Source organism: Camellia sinensis, chromosome 3 (genome assembly GCF_055761805.1).
Source record: "Camellia sinensis isolate YWXY chromosome 3, ASM5576180v1, whole genome shotgun sequence".
NCBI lineage: Eukaryota > Viridiplantae > Streptophyta > Magnoliopsida > Ericales > Theaceae > Camellia > Camellia sinensis.
The window spans coordinates 93,068,156-93,076,771 of NC_138963.1; positions in this window are offsets into that span (position 1 = coordinate 93,068,156).

An 8,616-nucleotide genomic window follows, 5' to 3' on the forward strand; every position below is an offset into this window, starting at 1 on the left:
GAGTAATGCTAGCACGGAAGATCCTTAGACAGGGTTACTACTGGTCCACCATGGAGGAGGATTGTATTAGTTTTGTTCGGCGATGCCATAAGTGTCAGATTCATGCAAACCGCATGAACATCCCGCCGTCGAAGCTGTACAACATGACTTCGCCATGGCCGTTTTCAGTTTGGGGAATCGATGTGATCGGGGCTGTCACTCCGAAAGGGTCGAATGGGCATGAGTTCATCCTGGTTGCGATAGATTATTTCACAAAGTGGGTCGAGGCCCAATCGTATGCGGTGTTGAAGGCGTCACACGTTGCAAAGTTTATCAGAAACAACATTATCTGTCGCTATGGGGTCCCGAACGAGATCGTCTCAGATAACGGTTCCCACTTCAAGAAGGAAGTGATTGACTTGTTGGAGAAATACAACGTGGCTTTTCATAAGTCATCCACATACCGACCGCAAACCAACGGGGCGGTCGAGGCCGCCAACAAGAATATCAAACACATACTGCAGAAGATGTTGGAAACCTACCGGGATTGGCCAGATAAGCTGCCGTTTGCTCTGTGGGGCTACAGGACTTCAATCAGAATTTCTACCGGAGAGACTCCGTATTCATTGGTTTATGGGATGGAGGCCGTTCTACCTATTGAGATTGAGGTTCCGTCATTACGAGTATTGGCCGAGTGTCAAATAGCCGAAGCAGATTGGCAGCAGAGCAGATTTGAGGAACTCATGCTTTTTGACGAGAGAAGACTGAAAGCACTGTACCATATTCAAGGCTATCAGCGTAGAATTGCCCAGGCCTTCAACAAGAAGGTTAAGTCCAGGAATCTAAAGGAAGGAGATTTGGTGCTCAAGGACAACCGAGCTCCCATCCACGACCCAAGGGGCAAGTTCAAACCCAATTGGACTGGTCCCTACATCATTAAAGCTATCTGGTCAGGTGGAGCTGTGGTTCTGATGGATCTAGATGGCCTAGAGTTCTCCCAACCGATCAACATGGACAAGTTGAAGAAATATTATCCCTGCGAGGCTCGCTAGGCCGAAAACCCAAAAGGGCGACCTAGGCAAAAGTTAGAGCACAAAAAAATTGGAAAATATAAAAACTGAGCTCGCAAGGTTGAAAACCCGCAAAGGGCGACCTTGGCAAAAGTTAGAGCGTAAAAGGAGAGTGAAAATACCCGAGTGAACCTAAGCCTGAACTACGTAAGGCTTGATTCCCATCTTTGGGATACGTAGGCAACTTCACCTTGAAGTTCAGCCATAAATTTTTCCCCGATCAACTTTGTCCATTTTGGTCATCTCAGTCATCTTTACCCATCAGTATTTATCACGATCTCCGGTACAGTGCTACTCAGACTAAGGGCAACTTTCCGTTGCCACGACGGTGCAGCGCTATTCAGACTAGGGGTAACTTTCCATTGCCATGCAGTGCCGCGGTACTCTTCAAACTAGGGGCAACTTTCCAGTTGCAGGGATCTGGGGTTGTGCATCTCAGTGACAGATCTTAGGCGTGTCCAGTTCTGATCCATATCGAAAATGGTTTTGAAAAGTTTTAATAAAAGTTGACTTTGTTCAAATTAATCTCTTTACAACTAAGACCATTTTTGGACCAAAGCGGAAAATTTTCAGTACCACAACCTTCAATTTCATTGATTTCAAAACAGAGTTCTCCTGCTCTTGCATACAATCGAAGTTACTTTTTATTACATTCATAAAGAAAACTTGAAAGTACTAGTAAAGTAATAAATTCGGGGCATAGTCAAGTCAAGTATCCCTGCGCCCCCTCCCAGAGCTGGTCGAAGCCTCTGACGCCAAGCTAGGCCCAACCTGTGCCTCCTCATTGAGCCAGTCCAAGCACTCGTCAGTCAAAGTGCAATTGAAAGTGGGAGCAGGAGCCAGGAACTCTCTAGTCCTCCATGCTGTGGCATATCGGGCAAGCTGTGCACCTCGGACCGGGAAAGCAGCCGGGTACTCAATCCCCTCTGGTGGGCAAATCTGATCATGACCGAACTGGTGCAGGAACCGGAACGGAAAGTAGAACACGCAGTGGGTTAGACCAATCAACTGGATCCCGATCAGCCGGGACATGCTATAGCTCATTGCCGGGAGATTGAGCCAAGGACAACACCAAGCAATGCGATCTACGGACAAATTGCACATCCAGTCAAACCACCACCTTTCATCAGGGGCATCGACTAGGCGCTATCGAAAGAAATAGCCTCGAGCTGAGTAGGCCGGGCAAGAGTCCACAACCTGCAATTTGTCCATTAACCATACCTGGGGAGGGATGAAAAATGAGAGAATAAAGAATAGAGAGATGTACGGTGAGAGAAAAGTGAGAAAAGGATTTTTGTGAGAAAAACCGAGCCTGAGGGCCGAGTGATGTGAGCAAATACATATGTAAGATTGGGTGGGAAACATTACCTGCAGCAGCAGTGGACTCCCAGCAAATCTAGTCGTCTCCCGGCGATAGATAGAATCTAAGCCCATCAGCGTCTCGGCCAAGGTCATGGCGATGCAGCCCTTTCCTTCTTTCAAGCCTTGAGCAACTTCAATCAGACGAATGCTAAATCCGCCAAAACCCGAGGAAAGCAGAAAGTGAGACAGCAGGCACAAGCAAAGGGCGTGTTACCGGAAACCTTGCCAATAATGATTGTTGTGGTCGCCGGCATCAGAAAAGCGATGAATCAAACCAAGGATATCCAGTTCCCCATTACAAATCAGAGACCGAGCATCATGCGCGTTGAGTCCACACATCCGCCCTAAAGCTTGGGCGTGGCCAAAGCGGAATTGGGACAAGATCTCTTCATGACATTCAGACTCCATCAAAACTTGAAAATCTTCAAAAGTTGGACATACCTCTTGACCGCCGAAGCTAAAGACATGCGTCACTGGGTTCCAAAACCTCGCCGCGGCATGGAGGAAAGGGAGATGTAGCGGGGTGCGACTCAGCGTAAATAGTGCATTCAAGCCGAAACCCCGGAAGTTCAACTTTTCCGAGCCATCTAGAGAAGCGATCCAAGCTGTGAGATTTTCAACGAGAAAGGCCTCCATTTTTGTGCAAAACTAAGATAAATTGAATCAAAACACAGAGCCAAGGCTTTTAAAGAGGAAAAGACACTATTCAGGGGGACAAGTGTCAAAAATTGGGCGGTTGCTGAGTTAAGTGGCCGACCGACCATCTTTTCTGGCAGGCCGGCCATTTCTTCTTTCAAAACTGGCCGGTGACCCCCTAAATCTGGCCGGCCGGCTCCCAAAAGTGGCCGGCCATGCTCCAATGTGTGTCTTCAGCCCTGTTTTACCCTCCGAGGGAAAGTTTCAAGCATTCCCATGCAACGGATGTGTCGAAGGCCTCTATTTCCCTCTGTTTTGGATGCGTTCCGTTGCCCAGATCGTCCGAAGTACACTTCGTTCTGTTAAGTTTTGTTTATCGAGTTGTTGTTTTGTTTATTGAGTTGTCGTTTTGCTTATCGAGTTGTTTGTCGAGCTGTCGTGTTTTATGTTTTTAAGTTATTACTCTTTGTTTAAGCTTTTTGTTTGAGTCTTGTTTATCGAGTTGTCAACATTATTGTATTTTGTTTATCGAGTTGTAAACTTGCTAAGGTTTTGTTATATCTTAGAAAGTTAAGTTATTGCGTCGGTTCACTACCTGACTGGGCAAAATGCACAACACACGTTTCCTTTCAATCTCATTATGATGCAAAATGATGCGATATGATGCTAAGTGTTTAAAATACAATACTTTTTTCAAAAGCTGTTTCATCCCATCATGTCTCACTTGTTACAACATTTTACAGACTAAGGCACAAGTTTTACAGAGAATAAAACTGCCCGATAATGTACAATGTGCTACAACTACTAGCAAAAAGATAAATAAAACAGGAAACAGTCGCATCTGTGCTCTCAAGAGCAGGAATAAGAGGCCCTCTTCGTCCTCTTCTGCAGAATGGACTCTCCGCCACCATCGCCATCGCCATCGTCTGAATCGGAGCCGTCACCCTCGGGATCCCCCTCGGCCTCGCCTCCACTCCCGAAACCAAGGCCGGAGCCGTCATCTCCATCAGCAGATGTCTCCGACTGACGGTCTGCAACCTCCTCCTCCTCATCCTCATCAGGCTCCTCCTCCACAATATGTGCTCTGCGTCTGCGAGACGAACCCTCCCCTCGAGAAGGCCTGGATGGCCCAGCTCCTCGGAAAGGCCTGGATGGCCCAGCTCCGCGAAAGGGTCCAGACGGCCCAGCTCCCCGAGAAGGCCCAGGTGGCCCGGCCTGCGGCTGAGCATATACCGGAGGCATCTGAGAACAAAGAGTTCAAATTAAATACATCAGTCCAAATATGTACATCAGATGCAGATGCAAGCAAAAACTACATGAAGTGGGTGCATGAAAACACAGTGTACAAGTGGGGTGTGTGTCAGATGTGCTCTACACAAGTAGCCTATCAATGCAGTAGAAATCAGTATGTCATCAGAAGTATGATAAATGCCAGAAAACTAAAGGGTACCTGGAAGCCCATGATAGACAATTGTGACTCCCTCCGCAAGGCCATGCCCTCGAGTGAGGCCACCAATCCGATCACCCCCTCCATGTACTCTCTGGGTGGCTGCAGATACAAGCTCAAATCATCAACGAATAAAGGAGTGTCTAAGCATTTGAATGATAGATGAAAAGCAATAGAGCATACCGGCGGTGAGTCGGGATCAATGACATATCGATGACCGGGCATCGGGGGTTCTATCGGAATCGGAATCGGAATCGGAGAGGTAGTCCCAAACTGCCACCCCATCAGCTCAGTCGGCATGTCCGGCCACCCAGGATGAGGAAAAGTCTGAGGAATCGGGGGAACCGACCTACCCCCACCTCTAGATGTACCAGCCCTGCTGGTGGAAGGGGCGTCTGCAGCCCGAGCCCGGGCCTGGCTCGAAGATGGCATACCAGCAAGCCTCATCATCGGAGTACGGACTCCCGTCAATGGAGGCATCAGGTATGTGTGACGGTAAGTGGCGTAGTCCCCCTCCTCAATATATAGCAAAGCATCAGTGCCCAGCATAGCATTAACAACATCCCGGGAAATGAGCACATCAGCGATCCGCATATCGGCTGGAGGTGCTGAGGGAAGGTCCTGAGAAGTGTACCCCCAGACCTGGCGCAAGAAACGCTCCCCCAGGAAAAAGGCCCTACCAACCGGCCCTTCGAACAGAAGTCTCCGGCGAACTGGAAACGGAGACCCTTACCTAAGGGCGCCCACGGCTGCCACGTCATCTGCAAATAATAGGTGCATAAACCGAGCAGAAATCGAAGATGTACAGGACAAAACAAAGATGAAAACAGAAAGAACTAAGAGTTCTGAAGTACCTCTGATGAGTGCACAGTGTCGAAATACTGTCGAAGGTAAAGGAGAGACTCCCGAGGTCTCGGCCGGTGCCGGCCTTCAAACACAAGTGAGTGCGGGGTCATGAGAGGTCCCGCTACCATCAACTCCGGGGCCAATGTCGGGAAATATGCATAAACCCACAGCTGTAGAAAACAAAGCAGATTGTGAAATGCTGAGGGCAAAATGCACGATGCAGAATATAAAGTGCGCCGTGTGCGCGATGTGCAGGTAATGAGGAGCAGAAGTGTAAAAGGGCAGAAAGTACCTCCCAGGCTCTCCAATAGCCACCAAGTAAGTCCCCCCGTCTGCGTGAGGTCACGCTCATGTAGCAATAAAGGGTGGCCAAGCCGGCACCACCCCAGTCATATCGCCTGACCTGTGACAGGTCCACCAAGGCACTCAGCAGATAGAGCCCAAAAGTGTTCCCTCTATCAGCAAACAGAGTGGTCCCAAAGAGGAACATCAAGAAGCCGCGGGCATATTGTGCCGCCTCATCAGGAGTCCCGAGCTCCATCTCCACCCGCCGGAAATGGGAAAAGAACCAGGTGTATCGGACTCTCCTCGAAGCCCTGTCAACAGGTGGGCGAGTCCCCAGCAGATATATCCAAGCGGCCTCCCACTCACCCATGTCATCATCATATGGGATCGCCCATCCTCCCACATCAAGGTCGGTCAATACAGCGAAGTCAAAAGGGGTCATAGTCAAGTCCCCAGTGGCAGAAAAATGGAAAGAGTTGGTGGTGTCCCACCATCTCTCCACCAAGGCGGCCATCAGTGTCCTCCTGGCAGGACAACGAGATAGCCCAGCACAGAAGGGCCCGAACCCCGCTAAGTCGACCAAATCCCGAATGGCCTCCGGGAGCTCAGCATACCAGTCTCTAACCGCTGTAGAGCCATACCCTCGCACGTTGCGAGAAGTCACCTGCATTCAGAATGAACACATGTTTCAGTATGAAATGAATAAAGCTGCGTGCGAATAAAATGGATGGGCTGCGTGCAAAGTAAAGTAAGTGTGTGCCGCGTGTTCACCTTCAATTTGGGCTGTGTGTTCAGAAAATCGGTGTTTGGGCTGCGTGTTCAAATCTCAATCAATCTGGGCTGTGTGTTCTGAAAATCAATTTGGGCTGTGTGTTCAGAATATCAATTTGGACTGTGTGTTCAGAACATTAGTGTTTGGGCTGTGTGTTCAAATCTCAATCAGTGTGTGCTGCGTGTTCACCTTCAATCTGGGCTGTGTGTTCAGAAAATCAGTCAGGGCTGTGTGTTCAGAAAATCAATCTGGGCTGTGTGTTCAGAAAATCGGTGTTTGGGCTGCGTGTTCAAATCTCAATCAATCTGGGCTGTGTGTTCAGAAAATCAATTTGGGCTGTGTGTTCAGAATATCAATTTGGACTGTGTGTTCAGAATATCAGTGTTTGGGCTGTGTGTTCAAATCTCAATCAGTGTGTGTTGCGTTTGTGTTCAGAAAATCAATCTGGGCTGTGTGTTCAGAAAATCAAACTGGGCTGTGTGTTCAGAAAATCAGTGTTTGGGCTGCGTGTTCAAATCTCAATCAATCTGGGCTGTGTGTTCAGAAAATCAATTTGGGCTGTGTGTTCAGAATATCAATTTGGACTGTGTGTTCAGAATATCAGTGTTTGGGCTGTGTGTTCAAATCTCAATCGGTGTGTGTTGCGTGTTCACCTTCAATCTGGGCTGTGTGTTCAGAAAATCAGTCTGGGCTGTGTGTTCAGAAAATCAATCTGGGCTGTGTGTTCAGAAAATCAAACTGGGCTGCGTGTTCAGAAAATCAATTTGGGCTGCGTGTTCAAATCTCAATCAGTCTGGGCTGTGTGTTCAGAAAATCAATTTGGGCTGCGTGTTCAACTCTCAATCAGTGTGTGCTGTGTGCTCACCTTCAATTTGGGCTGTGTGTTCAAAAGATCAGTGTTTGAGGCTGCGTGTTCAAACCTCAATTAGTGTGTACTGCGTGCTCACCTTCAAATTGGACTGTGCATTCAGAAAATCAGTGTGTGAGCTGTGTGTTCAACCCTCAACCGGTGTGTGCTGTGTGTTCACAATCAATTTATGGGCTGAGTGTTCAGAAATTCAAGTGATGGAACCGTGTGTTCAGAGTGCAAACAGAATGCAAGAAAAATTCGTAATACGTTACAGAAAAGGTAGGAATGAAGTAAATACCTCTCGTGCCTCATGGGAGAGATGATACTCAGGCTCCCGCAAGAGGAGATCCCCGGGTGCTCGCTCGTCGAACTCGGTGAAATGATGAAAAACAGCCCGCGGAAGGACGTGTACTGGTGGATCATACCTCTCGGGGATAAAGGGGCGAACCCTCGGAGGCAGTGACATGATGTCAGGATCGCCTCTGGCGCCTGGAGAACCTCCACCGTGAGGAAATTGACCCGCCATTTCGAGAAATCTGCAAAAATGAGCAAAAATGAGCAAAAATTGGAAAAAGTCAACAAAAGTCAACCCTCGGGAAGTGAAAAAGTCAACAAAAGTCAACTCCCGAGAAAATCTTCCAAATATTGAGACAAACTCACCTCAAGTGGCGAAAATGAGAAAAGAAGCCCCGAAACCAAAATTTAATCGGTTCAAAGTGCTTGAAACTGAAAGATTTCGCGAAAACAACTTGCGTGGGACGTTGAAAAATGCGTATAGGGCACAGATCTGAGGGAGAAAATGGTTTGGGAAGCTAGAGAAGAAGATTTCGGACCTACTCTTATGAGCCCGAAGTGTTTGGGTGGATGTATTTAAAGAAAAGAGGCCGAAAAGACAAAACTGCCCCCGGATTAGGCAAAGTGGCAGGCCGGCCACTTTTTCTGGCAGGCCGGCCATTTACTTTTCAAAAAATGGCCGGTGGCCTCCCTCTCCCAATAAAACTGGCCGGCCATGTTCCCCACATGCCCTCCAAGGTCCCTGCAAATTTTAAGGAAGATTGGAGTCCCCGAGACCTGGAAAAGTACAAGGGAAGTGCACTTTCTGGCGCGAAATCGCCCCGCCGGAACTTCAGCTTCAACTTCCGATGCATGTCTCATCGTTTACTCATCGAAGGTGAGGTATATCCTTTTGAACATGTTGTGACCTCTCCAGGAGGTGGACCGGAGGCTGCGATCGAGTCACCCTCGCCGAAACGCGCGTTTCTTCCCGCATTGCGATGCACTTTTCTATCAATACTGTGATTGTCTGCATTTGATATCACATTGAACAGTATGCTGTTAGATATGTTGTGCTTATTGAGTTCCTTTATTT